Consider the following 16,913-nt stretch of genomic DNA (forward strand, 5'->3'; position numbering starts at 1 on the left):
AGCTAGAATCTGCCAAGTTTAAGCAGGGTAGTGTTAGGACAAGTAACTAACAGGTTCTCTTCAGGAACATGTTTATGAATAAAGCTCCAAGAGGTAATTTTAGCTCAAGAATAGGTGCATATGATTAAAAACAATTATTTGGTTCTAATAGTTTCTATAATTTCTGAGAAGGTAACACTTCATCAGAGTCTTTCCTAATTTGAATACACTTTAGGTGTACAGACTTCCACTATCACACTTCTCGCAAATTCCACATTGCTGAGGAGCCTAAGAATAACTGTATTTTTCAGAGTATGACATATTGGAGTATTACTGCTGTTGTTAGCCGCCCCGAGTCTGCGGAGAGGGGCGGCATACAAATCCAAATAATAAATAAATAAATAAATAAATAAATAAATAAATAAATAAATAAGTATGTATGTATGTATGTATGTATGTATGTATGTATGTATGTATGACAGGAAACATAAGAAAGTAGTATGCCTTCATGGTTTAATATACAGAAAATCATAAAATAAAGGTGAAAGCTCTATTACTCTATCTATAAATTTAATTACTACACAGAAGCAAAAGCCCCTTTCGATGCCATTTTTGTTCCAAACCGAGAGCTTTTAGTTTTCCTTTACATATACATCATTGAGCGTTCCATAATCCACAACAGAATACAAATTTAATGGTACAGGATTAATATTCTTTCATTTCATTTTAATGATAAGTAGTATTAAATGTGTTTTTAGTTTCAGAAATGTTGAAATTTCTTTCGGCCACATAATACAAAGAAATACCAATATTTAAAGGAACTTTGCATACATACCTTGCTTTTACTTTCAATTTCTTTGATGGCTTTTGCATCTATATATTGCCGTCCTATAATAAAATGTATTTGTAATTATTATAATTTGTTAGTTGGTTTGCACAAACCTTTCCAAGATATGTTTGACTTAAAATGACACTGGATATAGAGAAACATTGTTCCACAGTGAAGGCGCATTTTGCATATTATCAAATAAAAAATTCCCAGCATGGCAAGTGAACCTAGTATATAAAGAATAAAGTTATTTATCGAAAGCTCAATGGTATTCACCTGTTAATTTTCTACTCAAATTTGTTAGTTTTACAAAGCATTAAAAATATAGAGGTGGATTAATATTTTGCATATGTCTAAAATCTAGTACCATTTATTTTTGCCTAATTCTACTTCTGAATCCCGTGGAGAGTCTGTGTACTTCTCTTCATCTTTGTCATCACTCAAAGTTGATTTAACTATAAACTAAAATAGTAAATTGTGCCAATTCAAATTTGAAAAGTATTATTATTATTTTATTATTATTTATTAGATTTGTATGCCGCGGCAAGATGCGCGTATCAGGCTTACTTGATTGCATCAGCGGAATCCTGCCCGGCCGTTCTATTTAGGGTGACCCACTCCCTTCTGAATCAGGGGGGAGTTGGGGAGCCCTTGCAGAGCAGTGCCGAGGAGTTTAACTCATTTTTCTCTGATAAAGTCGCTTGGATCCGTGCGGACCTCGACTCCAATTGGATAGCAGTGTCGGCTGACAACGAGTCAGTCGAGATGACTGGGGCCCATCCTTGTCCACCGGTCTGGGAGGAGTTTGACTTGTTGACACCTGGTGAAGTAGACAAGGTCATTGGAGCTGTGAGTTTGGCCACCTGCTTACTGGATCCGTGTCCCTCTTGGTTTCGGCCAGCCGAGAGGTTGGTTTCGGCCAGCCGAGAGGTGACACGCAGCTGGGTCCAGGAGATTGTCAACGCTTCTTTGGGGAGGGGGTCCTTCCCGGCTCCAATACCATCGACCATGGTAGCCTTCTGCACTGGCTGGAGGGATTAGGAGTGGGAGACACTGTTCTTCAGTGGTTCTCCTCCTACCTCTCAGATTGGTCGCAGTCGGTGTTAGTGGGGGGTCAGATGTCGACCCCTAGGTCTGTCCCTTGTGGGGTGCCTCAGGGGTCAGTCCTCTCCCCCCTGCTATTTAATATCTATATGAAACCGCTGGGTGAGATCATCCAAGGGCATGGGGTGACGTATCATCAGTATGCGATACCCAGTTACAGTGATCCCTCGATCATCGCGAGGGTTCCGTTCCAGGACCCCTCGCGAAGATCGATTTTTCGCGAAGTAGCGGTGCGGAAGTAAAAACACCATCTGCGCGTGCGCAGATGGTGTTTTTGCTTCCACTGCCGGCCGCCCTTCGCCCGCCCACCCCGTTGCTCGCGCCTGGGGTGCGCGCGCGCTTGGGGACATCCCAGCTCCGCTCCCCAGCTGGGAAGCGGAGCTAGGGAGTCCCCACCGTGCGCGCGTTGCTGGGGAAAGCGCGCGCGCTTGGGGACTCCCTAGGTCCGCTCCCCAGCTGGGGAGCGGACCTAGGGAGTCCCCAAGCGCGCGCGCTTTCCCCAGCAACGCGCGCGGGGTGGGGACTCCCTCCCCAGCTGGGGAGCGGACCTAGGGAGTCCCCAAGCGCGCGCGCTTTCCCCAGCAACGCACGCGGGGTGGGGACTCCCTCCCCAGCTGGGGAGCGGACCTAGGAAGTCCCCAAGCGCGCGCGCTTTCCCCAGCAACGCGCGCGGGGTGGGGACTCCCTCCCCAGCTGGGGAGCGGACCTAGGGAGTCCCCAAGCGCGCGCGCTTTCCCCAGCAACGCGCGCGGGGTGGGGACTCCCTCCCCAGCTGGGGAGCGGACCTAGGAAGTCCCCAAGCGCGCGCGCTTTCCCCAGCAACGCGCGCGGGGTGGGGACTCCCTCCCCAGCTGGGGAGCGGACCTACGGAGTCCCCAAGCGCGCGCGCTTTCCCCAGCAACGCGCGCGGGGTGGGGACTCCCTCCCCAGCTGGGGAGCGGACCTAGGAAGTCCCCAAGCGCGCGCGCTTTCCCCAGCAACGCGCGCGGGGTGGGGACTCCCTCCCCAGCTGGGGAGCGGACCTAGGGAGTCCCCAAGCGCGCGCGCTTTCCCCAGCAACGCGCGCGGGGTGGGGACTCCCTCCCCAGCTGGGGAGCGGACCTAGGGAGTCCCCAAGCGCGCGCGCTTTCCCCAGCAACGCGCGCGGGGTGGGGACTCCCTCCCCAGCTGGGGAGCGGACCTAGGGAGTCCCCAAGCGCGCGCGCATTCCCCAGCAACGCGCGCGCGCTGGGAAGCAGAGCTAGGGTGTCCCCAGGCTCGCGCGCACCGCCCGCCCGCCCACGCTGTTGCTGGCTCCGCTTCCCAGCTGGGAGGCGGAGGTGGGGTTTCCCGCGCGCGTGCCGCCCGCCCGCCCACGCCGTTGCTCGCGCCGATGCTGTCTTACCAGGGCAAGAGGGGGAAGACCCAGGGAAGCCTCTGCCCGGCGGGGAAACTCCACCATCTACGCATGCGTGGAAGGGCACGCATGCGCAGATGGTGGAGTTTACTTCCGGGTTGAAAACTCGCGATATGGCGTTTCGCGAAACTCGAGATCGCGAAACTCGAGGGATCACTGTATACCTTTCCACCCCATGTCCAGTCAGCGAAGCAGTGCAAGTGATGTGCCGGTGCCTGGAGGATGTTGGGGTCTGGATGGGTGTCAACAAGCTCAAACTCAACCCTGACAAGATGGAGTGGCTGTGGGTTTTGCCTCCCAAGGATAATTCCATCTGTCCATCCATTACACTGGGGGGGGGAATTATTGCCCCCCTCGGAAAGGGTCGGCAACTTGGGCATCCTCCTTGATCCACAGCTAACATTGGAACATCATCTTTTGGCTCTGGCGAGGAGGGCATTTGCCCTGGTGCACCAGTTGCGGCCCTATTTGGACAGGGAGTCATTGCTCACAGTTGCTCATGCCCTCATCACCTCGAGGTTCAACTACTGCAACTATAATGCATAAATTGTGAAGTAACTTTATTATTGCTAATTTGCTAACTTGCATGTGATGCAGAGTAGTTAATATAACATACCTTTTATATAGTTAATATAACATACCTTTTGGTGTGATATTCACAGGTTCCACAAAAATAATATTTTTTTTATCCTGTTCCCCTTTTGAAGGTTTCTCCTAACAGAAAGAATAAAATTCAGTCTTTATTATATATAGCAATTGAAAATAGTAATGTCCTGTTATTACTTTAAAAATGGGACATTCCGTGTCAAGTGGACCAGTGGTCCCCTCCTTACCATCTCAGATTTTGATGAAATTTGGCACATAGTTTCTTTATGATATAAAACTATGCTGTGCAAAAGTTTAGTTCAAAAGACTAAAAATTGGGAATTCTAGGAGACCTCAAGTAAAGGGTTGCAAAATGATGAGTTGGCAAAAATGACATTTTGGGCAAACTTCCAGAAGCTGTAAACACGGCAGTTTCAGTAGTATGGTGAAGATATTTGGAGAACCTGCACACCTTCTAAGGCTTTATAAACTGGCAAAACCCCATGTACCTAGTCCTCTTACCTTTTCCATGGTTCAGGCTCAAACTTTGCAAAAAAAATCCTGAAAAATGAATTTACAGCAATCTTCAGGCTGTTGTAGTTTCAAAGCTACTTGGCCTTTCAGGTCGATTTTTGGCAGGTGTACTAAGTAGACAGCTGCAATGAGGACTTCCAATTTGCAGCACTTTCCTTCAAGTTGTTGAAAAAATATAAGAGTTCAAAGTTGGTACTTAAGAGTTTTGGCCAAATTATGGCTATCTTTGATGCCCTGTTTGATCCTGTGGGAAAGCTTCAATCCTCTTCCATTTAGCATCATTAGAAAGAGCAGATTCTCTTCTTTAGGAATATAGTGTTTTAATTTTGGTGTCTCTTCATATAAGGATTGAAAAAAATCTTCCCAACTGTTTGCGGGCAGTCTGTGATTTCTACACTGCACCCTTGATACAAGTGCAGTAAAAGTGATTCTTTTTTCAATAAGTAGCATTTTTTTAAAAAAATAAAGAACACAAGATGTTATAAGACTGTGTTCAAAAATATTAAAAAACAGGAATGTTTGTTAGGATATGGAAGGGTGAGGCCAGGTTTCAAATAAGGATCTGAAAAAGTGGGGGGGTGTTTGTCAATATTGTTGCATGATAGAGGATATGTATGTTTTTCTGTTGTGTCGTGCGGTATACCCAAATACGGGAGAGAGCATACTGCTTTATTTTGCCTTTCAGCCCACTCCAAGGGCCATCCAGACACCCAAGCATGTTTTCCAAACTTACAAAGAACTGATAAAGAAATAAAGGGGGTTCATCCTATTCAATGGAATTAGGGCTGGAGTGCAGAAGAGCAAGTGAAAGCACATACTTAGAGAATGGAAACAATTTCGGAATTATTGGTGTTAGAGCAGTTTTATACCACAATATTTAAATTACAATTTTATGTAATCTACATCATATGCTTGGGTGCTTATTAGTATGAAAGTGAATAAGGATGCATTTGCTATTGAACAATCTGTTGCCAATTTCTTCTTTGGACTCAGCTCTGTGGCTGCTTGCATAGGTTTTGCTAGAGTGCAAAATATGGGCTTAACTGCTGTTTACATTGTTTACTAGAGGAATTATTTTTAATATTTTAATCTCTTTTCCTGTAGAATGCGTATTGATGGAGTTTGAATAATCTGCTCTCCCTGCTATCTTTTGTGAAACTAGAACAAAAAGCAAAGCATTTGTTTCAATCAGAACACAAAAAAAGTTTTTTCAAAACTGATTTCAAATTAATCCCCACAATAGTGACACAATGAAGCAGGAGCAATGACAGTGTACATGCCAGGCAGGTCTTTGTGAGAGGAAATTTTCTCTCAAGTACCACTGCACCTAAGTTATTTAAATTTTGAATTTGTAATGTTAATTATCAATTCTAGTCTGGTATCGAATTGATATCTACAGTGTACTTCTTTTAGCAGCACAAGAACTCAATCTAATTGAGTATTACTATTACTATGCTAAAAACCTTACAAGATGACAATTTCACACTTCTGTTCTGTTGCTGCTAGAAGAATTTATTTAGTTGTGCTGCACAGAAAAGTAAAAGAAACAGCTCCAGTGGAAACTCATAAAATTTAATCTGGAAGCTAGAATCTGCCAAGTTTAAGCAGGGTAGTGTTAGGACAAGTAACTAACAGGTTCTCTTCAGGAACATGTTTATGAATAAAGCTCCAAGAGGTAATTTTAGCTCAAGAATAGGTGCATATGATTAAAAACAATTATTTGGTTCTAATAGTTTCTATAATTTCTGAGAAGGTAACACTTCATCAGAGTCTTTCCTAATTTGAATACACTTTAGGTGTACAGACTTCCACTATCACACTTCTCGCAAATTCCACATTGCTGAGGAGCCTAAGAATAACTGTATTTTTCAGAGTATGACATACTGGAGTATAAGACGCACCTTAGTTTTGGGGGAGAAAAATAGGGAAAAGAATTTCCTTACCAGGTATTCATCTGGCTAGCATCCTTAGTCTGATCACCTTCAGCACATTATTTTATCTCGTGGTTAAGAGCTTAAAAAAACTTTTATTCTGACAGAATAACAATGAAAGAGCTTGCAAGCCAGTAAGACCTGGGAATATCATTAGCACCCGGAAAGAAATAGTCGGAACAAATAGAGCAATAGAGAAAACCTTGCAAAGACTTAGGGCTTGGAAAACATTCTTCTTTGCAGACAGTTACCAATGAAGGAGCTTGCAAGCTGGTAAGAGCTGGGGAAATCATTAGCACCTGGTTAGGGATGGAAAGAAACATTTGGAGCAAGTAAAATGAGGAAAAAAACCCTTCAAAGACAGGGATTGGAAAACATTCTTGGCAGAGTTAACAATGAAAGAGCTTGCAAGCGGGTAAGAGCTGGGAATATCATTAGCACCTGGGTTAAGGATGGAAAGAAACATTTGGGGCAAGTTAGATCAATATGGAAAAAACCTGCAAAGATTAAGGGTTTGGAAAACATTCTTCTAATAGAATAACAATGAAAGACTTACGAATATTAATAGCACCTGGTTAGGGATGGAAAGTAACATCTGGGGCAAGTAAAGCAATGAAATCCCTCACCCCCCTAAAGATACGGTTTGGAAAACATTCTTGGCAGAGAGTAACTATAAAAGAGCTTGCAAGCAGGTAACAGCTGGGAACATCGTTAGAGCAATGAAAAAGCCCTGCAAAGACTTACGGCTTGGAAAACATTTTTCACAGAGAGAAACTATGAAAGAGATTACAAGGTAAGAGCTAGTTAGGGCTGGGGGGGAAAGCTACATTCAGAGTATATACACCGAAAAATACACTGAGTCCATGAATTTGGAATACAAAGAATGACGAAGGCCACCTATCATGCCAAGAAGCAATCTTTAATATTACAATTGGGTGTGGACAGACAAGGACATGAGTATCATCTTATACTTATTTATATAATAAATGTTGTTATTTTGTTTTTATATAATGAATCATAGATTGGGAAAAACATATTAGAAAATAAAACCCTGTGCTTTGGTCATAAGATGTCAGGAAACATATAAGAAAGTAATATGTCTTGATGGTTTAATATACAGGGAATCATATAAATAAAGGTGAAAGCTCTATTACTCTATCTATAAATTTAATTACTACACAGAAGCAAAAGCCCCTTTCGATACCATTTTTGTCCCAAAACCAGAGCTTTTAGTTTTCCTTTACACATACATCATTGAACGTTCCATAATCCACAACAGAATAAGGTACAGCATTAGTCTTCTTTCATTTCATTTTTATGATAACTAGTATTAAATGTGTCGTTAGTTTCAGAAACGTTGAAATTTATTTTGGCCACATAATACAAAGAAACACCAATATTTAAGGGAATTTTGCATACATACCTTGCTTCTGCAATATATTTCTGTCCTATAATAAAATGTTGAACAAATATTTGTAATTATTATAATTTGTTAGTTGATTTGCACAATCCTTTCTAATATATGTTTGACTTAAAATGACACTGTATATAGATAAACATTGTTTCACAGTAAAGGTGCATTTTGCATATTATCTAATTAAAAATTCCCAGCGTGATAAGTGAACTTAGTATATAAAGAATAAAGTTCTTCATTTACAGCGCAATGGTGTTTATCTGTTAATTTTCTATTCAAATTTGTTCGTTTTACAAAGCATTAAAAATATAGAGGTGCATTAACTATTGGCATACGTCTAAAATCTAGTACAATTTATTTTTGCCTAATTCTGCAGTTCCATGCTGTCCTCATATACCTTGAGTAGACAGTATATATTCCTAAGATATGAGTAGCTTTTTATATATGTACTTTCAGAAAATATTCAGACCTCCTTCACTTTTATCAATTTTGTTCAATTCTGGAGACCTCACCTACAAAAAGATATTAATAAAATTGAATAGGTCCAAAGACGGGCTACAAAAATGGTGGAAGGTCTTAAGCATAAAACTTATCAGCTAAGATTTAAAGAACTCAATTTGTATAGTCTTGAGGACAGAAGGGAAAAGGGGACATAATCAAAACTTTTAAATATGTTAAAGGGTTAAATAAATTTCAGGAGGGAAGTGTTTTTAATAGGAAAGTGAACACAAGGGCAAGGGGGCACAATCTGAAGTTAGTTGGGGAAAGATCAGAAGCAACGTGAGAAAATATTATTTTACTGAAAGAGTAGTAGATGCTTGGAACAAACTTCCAGCAGACGTGGTTGGTAAATGCACAGTAACTGAATTTAAACATGCCTGGGATAAACATACTGTATATCCATCCTAAGATAAAATACAGAAAATAGTATAAGGGCAGGCTAGATGGACCATCAGGTCTTTTTCTGCCATCAGTCTTCTATGTTTCTATATATGAAAAAAGATACTTGAATAGTAGAGTTAATAGGAAGGATGTCATTGTGTTAGACAAATACTATAAAAAGGGCATTTGAAGTATTAAGCATAATACTGTATGGTTCTAGTTATAGGTAATCTTCGACTAACCACCACAACTGAGCACAAAATTTATTTTGCTTAATGAGACATTTGTTAAGTACATTTTGCTCCATTATATGACCTTTCTTGCCACAGTTAAGGGGATAACTGCAGTTTTAGTTAGCAACACAGTTGTTCAGTGAATGTGTTTTCCCCCACTGACTTTAGTTGTCAGGTCTCAAAAGGTGATCTAAGGATTTCAGGACACTGCAATCAACATAAATAAGAGTCAGTTGCCAAGCGTCTGAATTCTGATCACGTGACCACGGGGATGCTGCAATGGTTCTAAGTGTGAAAAATGGTCATGTCAGTTTTTCACTGACGTAACTTTGAATGGCCACTAAATGAACTGTTGTTAGTCAGTGTGTCCTAGTTACAATGTGCCTGGTATAAGTGGGAAAAGAAACTAAATTATTTCCAAAAACCTATTCCCATTTATGGATTATAAGCAAATTGAACATTTTACACATTATAAGCTTCCAAACATGGGATGGTATTTATTCTTTAAGGCAGGGATAGGCAAAGTTGGCTCTTCTATGACTTGTGGACTTCAACTCCCAGAATTCCTGAGTCAATCACGCTACTTCAGGAATTCTGGGAGTTGAAGTCCACGTGTCATAGAAGAGCCAACTTTACCTACCCCTGTTTAAAGGGTTCTTTTAAAGCCACAATCCAGTTTAGCGCCTCATGCCATCAAGAGATCATAAAGTCCCCTTCCCACAAAGTGAAGAAGCGTTGAGTGAAACCTCAGGAGCAGATGTTTCTGCTACCCAGCGCCCTATGACATCCACAGAGTCTGCCACGTGGACATGTTTTGGACCGGTGATGGGCCTCACTGGGGGAAATCCCATCCTCAGAAACCTGTTGAAGGGAGAGTGGGTGGCCCAAGGAACCAAAGAGAGATGAAGAGGAGAGCTGGTGTTTGCATGAAGACCAGGCAGGAATCAAGGCCAGGCCTGCTCCTTCTCACCTGGCAGCTCTCTCCGTGGTGTTCCGTCGCAGCCCCAGGAATTTCCTCAGTGTCTTCATCGTTCTGACGATGGATACAAACAAGTAAAAAATTAACACCATGTAAACAAAATCAGTATATCAAGATATAAGTAAATCCCCAAAACACCTAGAATAAAAAATTGTCCCATTTTACAAATAAACTTTGTATTTGTTTTTAAATGAAAGTCTTTCTCTGTAATTCCTTCAAACAAAGTTCTCCAATATTTTAAGTATTCTCTTGTAATCCAGTAAAAGGTCATTATTCCAATTGTTCACTGGAATTGTCATTTTTATTTCCTTAAGTTATAAAATTTGTAGAATTTTCTTTTTTAATCTCATGGAGAATTCTTATTCAGAGTTCTCCGCCTCACTGTCCTCCTCTCTATAAGGTCTGTCCTCTTCTAAAGACTCTGGCCTTGAATGAGGAGATGGAACTGACCACAGGTCTCTAGACCTTTTATTAGTGGCTACTTGAGACCCATATTGTGGTGGAATATATTGCTGTGGGGCATACTGCTGTGTGGAATATTGCTGTGTCCCCTCCATTATGCCTTGCGAATATGCACTAGTTATTAAATCTTGAAGTGCTGGAGGCATACTTTGCCATGTATCTTGGGCTCCACGCAAACCAGCAGCTGCAGGGGTAAATGTAGCTGCTGGTGAATGTCCATATTGTGGTAGTTGTCCCATCTGTATATTAGAAGAGTAATTGGGCCATGTTTGTGCCTGTTTTAGAATATCCTGTGGCTCTGACCTTGTCACAGGTGTTGATCTAACAGCTCTCTCTGGGGACCAATCTTTCTCATTAGCTGAGCCTGCTACCCCTTCACTGTTCATGGGGGAGGCTGGTGAAAGAAATGATCCTGCAATTGAGGCTGGAGGCAAAAGCTGTTTCTGTGCCTCTAATTGTTTTTCTAAGGCTCTAATCTTTTTTTCTGCCTCCTTCAATGAAGCCATTTGTGATGGCTTTGCCTTTCCTTTGTCTGAATGAATTTTCCCCTTGGGGATATCAGGCTTAGAGGATGATGATCCCTCTGTTATAGGCATTATAGGTTCTGCCATGTTGTTTTATCTTAAAACTTGTTTTATCTTAAAACTCACGCTTGGAGAATAGTTGAATAACTCTCTGTCTAACAGCCGATCTTTTTCCTCAGAAACGGCTAACTGACATGCAGGCAATCACGCGCGTGCTTGTTGCCTATGCAGATCGAGTATTCGAGTCACCAAAATGGCACCCGACGCGGTTACCATGGTAACCGGGTGAATGCCGAGAGCATGCCCTTTTGCCTTCAAAATGGCGTCCCGTCGCCTAGGCAACCTTCGAGTGGCTATGTCTCCGATCTGCTATCTCCAGCTGTCTTTGTCCTTTTCTTTCCCAATGATTTCCACTTTAAATCGCTCTTGAAACGACTGTTTGATCGAAATCTTGATGACGGTGTGTACAACGGAGGAGCGCACCCCTCCGATGCCAACCGTGATGGTCATAACCGAGCGTGACCACGGAGGTACACAACCCGGTGGCTTTCTCCCGCCCTCAACTTATTTTGGGGAATTGAGATATTCCCTTTCCCTTAGGCCTATACAATTTATGCATGGTATGTTTGTGTGTATGTTTGGTTTTTTTAAATAAGGGTCTTTTAATTATTTTAAATATTAGATTTGATATATGTTGTTTCATTATTGTTGTTAGCCGCCCCGAGTGTACGGAGAGGGGCGGCATACAAATCTAATAAATAAACAAACAAACAAACAAACAAACAAATATCTGGTTTCTCTCTTAGTTCTTAGTCCATAAGCATCTCCAGCTTTTTCCTTATTTGTTATTGAACTATGGCTCTTTATTCACGATGAGAAAACATCTTTATTTTATGAAATATATATATTTGAATGTTGTATTCCAGTTGCTAAACCAAACTATACGAATTTGGACACCTATCCTTCACTTGTCTACCTAGCATTTTACCCCGATAGGTACCTAGTTACCTAGGTAACTTTTTCTATAACATTCATCATAGCAGATCATGTACTATCTTTCTTCCAGGATAGGCACATCTTAAAAAGAATTTCTATTCTCCCCTTCCTTTTTAGCTGAATATTCTGCTAGGGTACCCAAATCAATTTGTTCTTTTATTTTATTATCTGTGAAACTTGCAGTCGGTGATTGGGACTGAAGATATGAAAGTTTGTGGATAGCTGATTAACCAACAGTGGTAAAGTAACAAGTGGTTAAGAAATCTGCTACAAGATAGCAAAGCCACCAATGCCTTGGGGAAAATATCTGCAAGAAAACAATTAAAAGGAGCACCAAGATCCCTACGGTTCATCCTTGAGCTATTTTTTTCTATTGAAACTTGGTGGAATTAGTTTCTAAATTTCATTGCTGATATTGAGAAAAGTTGATACACTTCTCCCTGTCTGCAATATACACTTTCCAGATGAGCATATATTTTGGAGTATGCAGTCTTTATTTCGGGGGTAGTGTGCAAAAATATCGAAAGCCTGTTCAAGAATTTACTGACTATTGCCGAGCAACAAAAGAAGACCTCAAGGAGCTCAATGTTTAGAATGTGGACCACTGAAGCCAGATCCCTGTGTAAGCTTTGCAGGATTCAAGGCACCCACACCTCTCCCACTTAACATTCCATTATATTTGTCACTTTTATTTTGTGACTGCAACCTGCCTCTCCAGGGCAGCCCAAAGCATTCACAATTCATTCGCAACATCTCACATGTCTATTGGCCAAAATTCTAGGTCTGTGATGGCAAACCGTTTTTCCCAGGGGTGCCAAAAGTGTGTGCTTGCAAACTATTGCACAGGTGCGAGTGCCCACACCCTTAATCCAATACCTGGGGAGGGTAAAAATGGCCTCCCCCTCCCTCCCTGGAGACCCTTTGGAGGCTACAAATGGCCTGTTTCCCAACTTCTGGTGGGCTCAGTAGGCCCATTTCCCAACTTTTGGTGGGTCCGGTAGACCTGTTTTTCACCCTCCCCAGGCTCTAGAACAGTTTTTCCCAACCTTTTTTTGCCCATGCCCCACCTAAGCATCTCTAAAATCCTGATGCCCCCCCATCCCATGACATATAATTCTTACTATTCAAAAAGTGAACACCTACTCATGTGGAAAGAAGCCTAAAAAGGCCATTAACTTGGTTTAAACAAGGTTTCAATTGCTCCTGTTAAAAATCAAATTGCTAGACTCTAATAGCCTCAAGCCTGATGGCGTAAATGAGTCTTTAGACTCTTACAGAAGGCGAGAAGGGTGGGGGCAGTATGAATCTCTGGGGAGACCTGATTCCAGTGGGCCGGGCCCCCCACAGAGAAGGCTCTTCCTCTAGGTCCCTTTGTGTATGTTGCCTTTCAAACGTTCCTGATGTATTTGCTTTGGGCCCTGTTCCACTGCCCACCACAGAATCCAGCTGTTTACCCAAAGGTGGAGGGGAGCAAGAGGGGAGACTTTCAATAACCTTCACACAAAAATTCGCAAATTTATATGGACAAAAAAAAAAGGCCAGAATAAAACTCAAAAACCTACAAGACCATAGAGCCTCAGCTCTAAGCTGGCTCTCTACACTCTTCTTACTACTCTCTTTTGTTCTATTTTCTATCCTTCCTCCTCTCGTATCTCTTCCCCTTCTTCCCCAATCCCCCTCCCCTTCTTCTTTTCTCCTTCCCCACTTACGTGTACTATAAGTAAATTATAATTGCTAGAATGTACATTATATATATTCCCTTTACTTTTCTGTTCCCTGTTTTTAATGTATATATTCAATAAACATATTATATTTTTAAAAAGAATCCAGCTGTTTACCCAATGGTGGTGGGGAGCAAGAGGGGAGACTGAGTTTACCAACTGGGGTGATTCAGGTCTTTCTATAAAGAGCCTTTTGTCAAGGTTGCACAGCCCTAGACTGACATCGGGAAGAGAAGAAACTTTTCCCGTTTATGGATCAAGATGGATTTAAAAAGCTGTCCAAAACAGTACTGTTAATGTACACAGGATAAGTATGTTGTTTGAAGGGGCATCTTGGTGCTCTACTCCAATGAGGAATGTGTCAGATCACCTAGAACCGTGATGCTGAACCTATGGCATGCGTGCCACAGGTGGAGCCAGACGGAGAGCACGCAAAGCGTTGCCCTATGTCAGCATCAGTGCGTGAACTGGCCAGCTGATTTTTGGCAATTGGGAATATTTATTTATTTGTTTGTTTATTTATTCAATTTTTATGCCGCCCTTCTCCTTAGACTCAGGGCGGCTCACAACATGTTAGCAATAGCACTTTTTAACAGAGCCAGCATATTGCCCCCACAATCCGGGTCCTCATTTTACCCACCTTGGAAGGGTGGAAGGCTGAGTCAACCTTGAGTGGGTGATGAGATATGAACCGCTGACCTACAGATCTACAGTCAGCTTCAATGGCCTGCAGTACAGCACTCTACCTGCTGCACCACCCTGGCTCTCTCTCTCCATGCCGCAGGAGCACATTTTAAAACACTGCCACAGCAGCCAAGAGGAGCATCCCAGTCCCGCGGGGGGTGCACGTAGCAACCTCTCGCTTACTCTCTCTCTCCTGGCAAAAGAGTGCCCGCTGCAGAAGGACCAGCTCCTGCCCACTTTGCCTCTGTCTCCTTCGCTCGGCTCCCCCCCCCCCCCCGGCGCTTTAAAATGGGGGCAGTAAGCAGCTTTTTCTGTGGCTTCCCAGCTCAGCTCCGGGATCTTTGTGGGCTGGGAAGCGTCAGGGCAGGAACCTATGGAGCTGTGCCGGCCCCCGGGATAGTGGGGGCTGGGGGGGGGGAGGGAGAGAAAGAGAAAAGGAAAGAAGACTGGAAAGAAGCGAAGCGGCTGGCTGCAGAGCTGCCAGCTTTGGGAAACGATCCAATCTTCTTTCTCTTTCTTCTTGACAGCAGGAGAAGGAAGAAGTGGCTCTGGCCAGCACTGAGAGACTGCCTGGCACACCTATCCACTGGCTCTTCAGGCAGGGGCACTTTTCCCTCCCCCCCACGGCCCCCATCATCCCAGAGGTTGGTGCAGCTCCACAGATTCTCGCTTTCCAGCCCACAAAGGTCCAGGATGTGATTTGAGCATTGGGACATTTTTTCACCTACCAGGCTTCAGAATGGGTGTGCATTTGCATGGGGGACAGCCGTGTGTGTGTGTGTGCATGCCTGGGGGAGGGATGGGGTGTGGGTACTACCCCACCCACCCCCTTTTTGGCATGCAAATCAAAAAAGATTTGCCATCACTGAACTAGGCTATTTGCCCCAAAGAATCAGAGCTTCACCCACCAGAAGCTGCTCATTCAGAGGGATCAATAAAGGACAAAGCATTACAGAAACCATGACTCTGTGTTTGTGATTTCTACACTATGCGCTAACGGTAAACATTTTACACACATTCAAGTTGAAATCAGAATAGTATTGTCTCTGAAAACCATGCAGAAATAAAGGATTCCACAATGTATCCTATTCAATTCATCCATTAGTTTCTTCTGTAATCCTAGAGATTAGATTGCAGCAATCACTAAAGATTACATTGATGGTCCAAAATGAATGTTGGTGGCTGCAAACTTCCCAGGGCATATTTGCCAGTGCCTTTGGAGAAGTGATTCTTGGCCATGAATTGCATATGTAACTATTATTTCAACAGTAGTAACTGTGAGAGGGATCTAGTGGACAACCATTTAAATAGGAGCCAGCAGTGTGCAGCAGCTGCCAAAAAAGCCAACACAGTTCTAGGCTCCATTAACAGAGGGATGGAATCAAGATTACATGAAGTGTCAATACCACTTTATAAGGCCTTGGTAAGGCCACACTTGGAATATTGCCACAATGCAAAAAGAATATCGAGGCTGTAGAAAAAGTGCCAAGAAGAGTGACATAAATGATTAGGGGACTGGAGGCTAAAACATATGAAGAACGGTTTCAGGAACTGGGCATGGCTAGTTTCATGAAAAGAAAGACCAGGGGAGACTTGATAGCAGTGTTCCAGTATCTCAGGGGTTGCCATAAAGAAGAGGGAGCCAATCTATTCCATAAAGCACCTGAGGGTAGGACAAGAAGCAATGGGTGGAAACTAAACAAGGAGAGAAACAACTTAGAACTAAGGAGAAATTTCGAGTCAGAACAATTAATCAGGGGAACAGTCTGCCTCCAGAAGTTGTGAATGCCCCAACACTGGGAGTTTTTTAGCAGATGTTGGGCAACCATCTCTCTGAAGCCACGCAAGGTTTTGTGCCTAGGCAGTGGGTTGGATTGGAAGACTTCCAACGTGCCTTCCCACTCTGCTGTTGTTGTTGTTATTATTATTATTATTATTATTATTATTATTATTATTATTATTATTAAATAGTCCCGTTGATGACTTCTAATGGAAATCTATATAGCCTGTAATACCAGTTTTGTTCCACTGAGCGCCCTTCAACTCGATGAAGCAGACGGCAAACCTCCTTCACAATAACCGAATCTGCATTCAACTGAAAAATGGGCCACGCCCACTGAATATGGAACATCACTTCTAAACGTCACCAGGGAAGACGGACTCGCGCGGTTCCCCCCCTCCCGCGTACAATCGCGAGAAAGTGCGAGACTATACGATCACCATAGAGTCGCTTGATTTCCAAGCCTCTCTTGTTCTCTATACCTGTAACTCTGAAGGGATGTCGTTTTTTAAATGAACCCCGCATTAGATGAACATTCTAAGGCCGTCATTCTTTTCAAATTTGAAGAAAGGTGTATTAAACATAGAGGTCTGTCCCCAGCCGTATTCTTTGGGCGGGAAAACCCAACTTCTCATAAGAAAAATGGACCCGGAAGATACCTTTCATATCCAAGATGTGACTACTCTACCCTTTTCTACATCTTAAGAACTGATAGACCGCACGCTCGGCAGAACTTTGGAGTCTCTCGCGCGTGGGTCCTCGTGTGTCCATGAAATTATGGACATAAATTGTTCATAAGAGTAGTTACGAATTCATAATAATATCAATTTATAAAAGTGGTTTTATTTTTAAAATAAATATTCATAAAATAAATATTATA

At 42.8% G+C, this 16,913-nt stretch overlaps 1 protein-coding gene across 1 annotated transcript in view; it reads right to left on the reverse strand.

The window, feature by feature from the left end:
• Positions 1-813: 813 nt before the first annotated feature.
• LOC139169360 (polyamine deacetylase HDAC10-like) overlaps positions 814-16,913 on the reverse strand; it is a 61,219-nt gene continuing 45,119 nt past the window's right edge. The window contains exons 21-24 of the transcript XR_011559453.1: positions 9,858-9,920; positions 7,782-7,806; positions 3,950-4,022; positions 814-867 (exon numbers count right to left, since the gene is read on the reverse strand). The gene's annotated coding sequence lies outside the window, so the exon portion shown is untranslated. The remainder of the gene's footprint in view (positions 868-3,949; positions 4,023-7,781; positions 7,807-9,857; positions 9,921-16,913) is intronic.

The sequence above is a fragment of the Erythrolamprus reginae genome, chromosome 6 (assembly GCF_031021105.1).
Source record: "Erythrolamprus reginae isolate rEryReg1 chromosome 6, rEryReg1.hap1, whole genome shotgun sequence".
NCBI classification, from domain to species: Eukaryota; Metazoa; Chordata; class Lepidosauria; order Squamata; family Dipsadidae; genus Erythrolamprus; species Erythrolamprus reginae.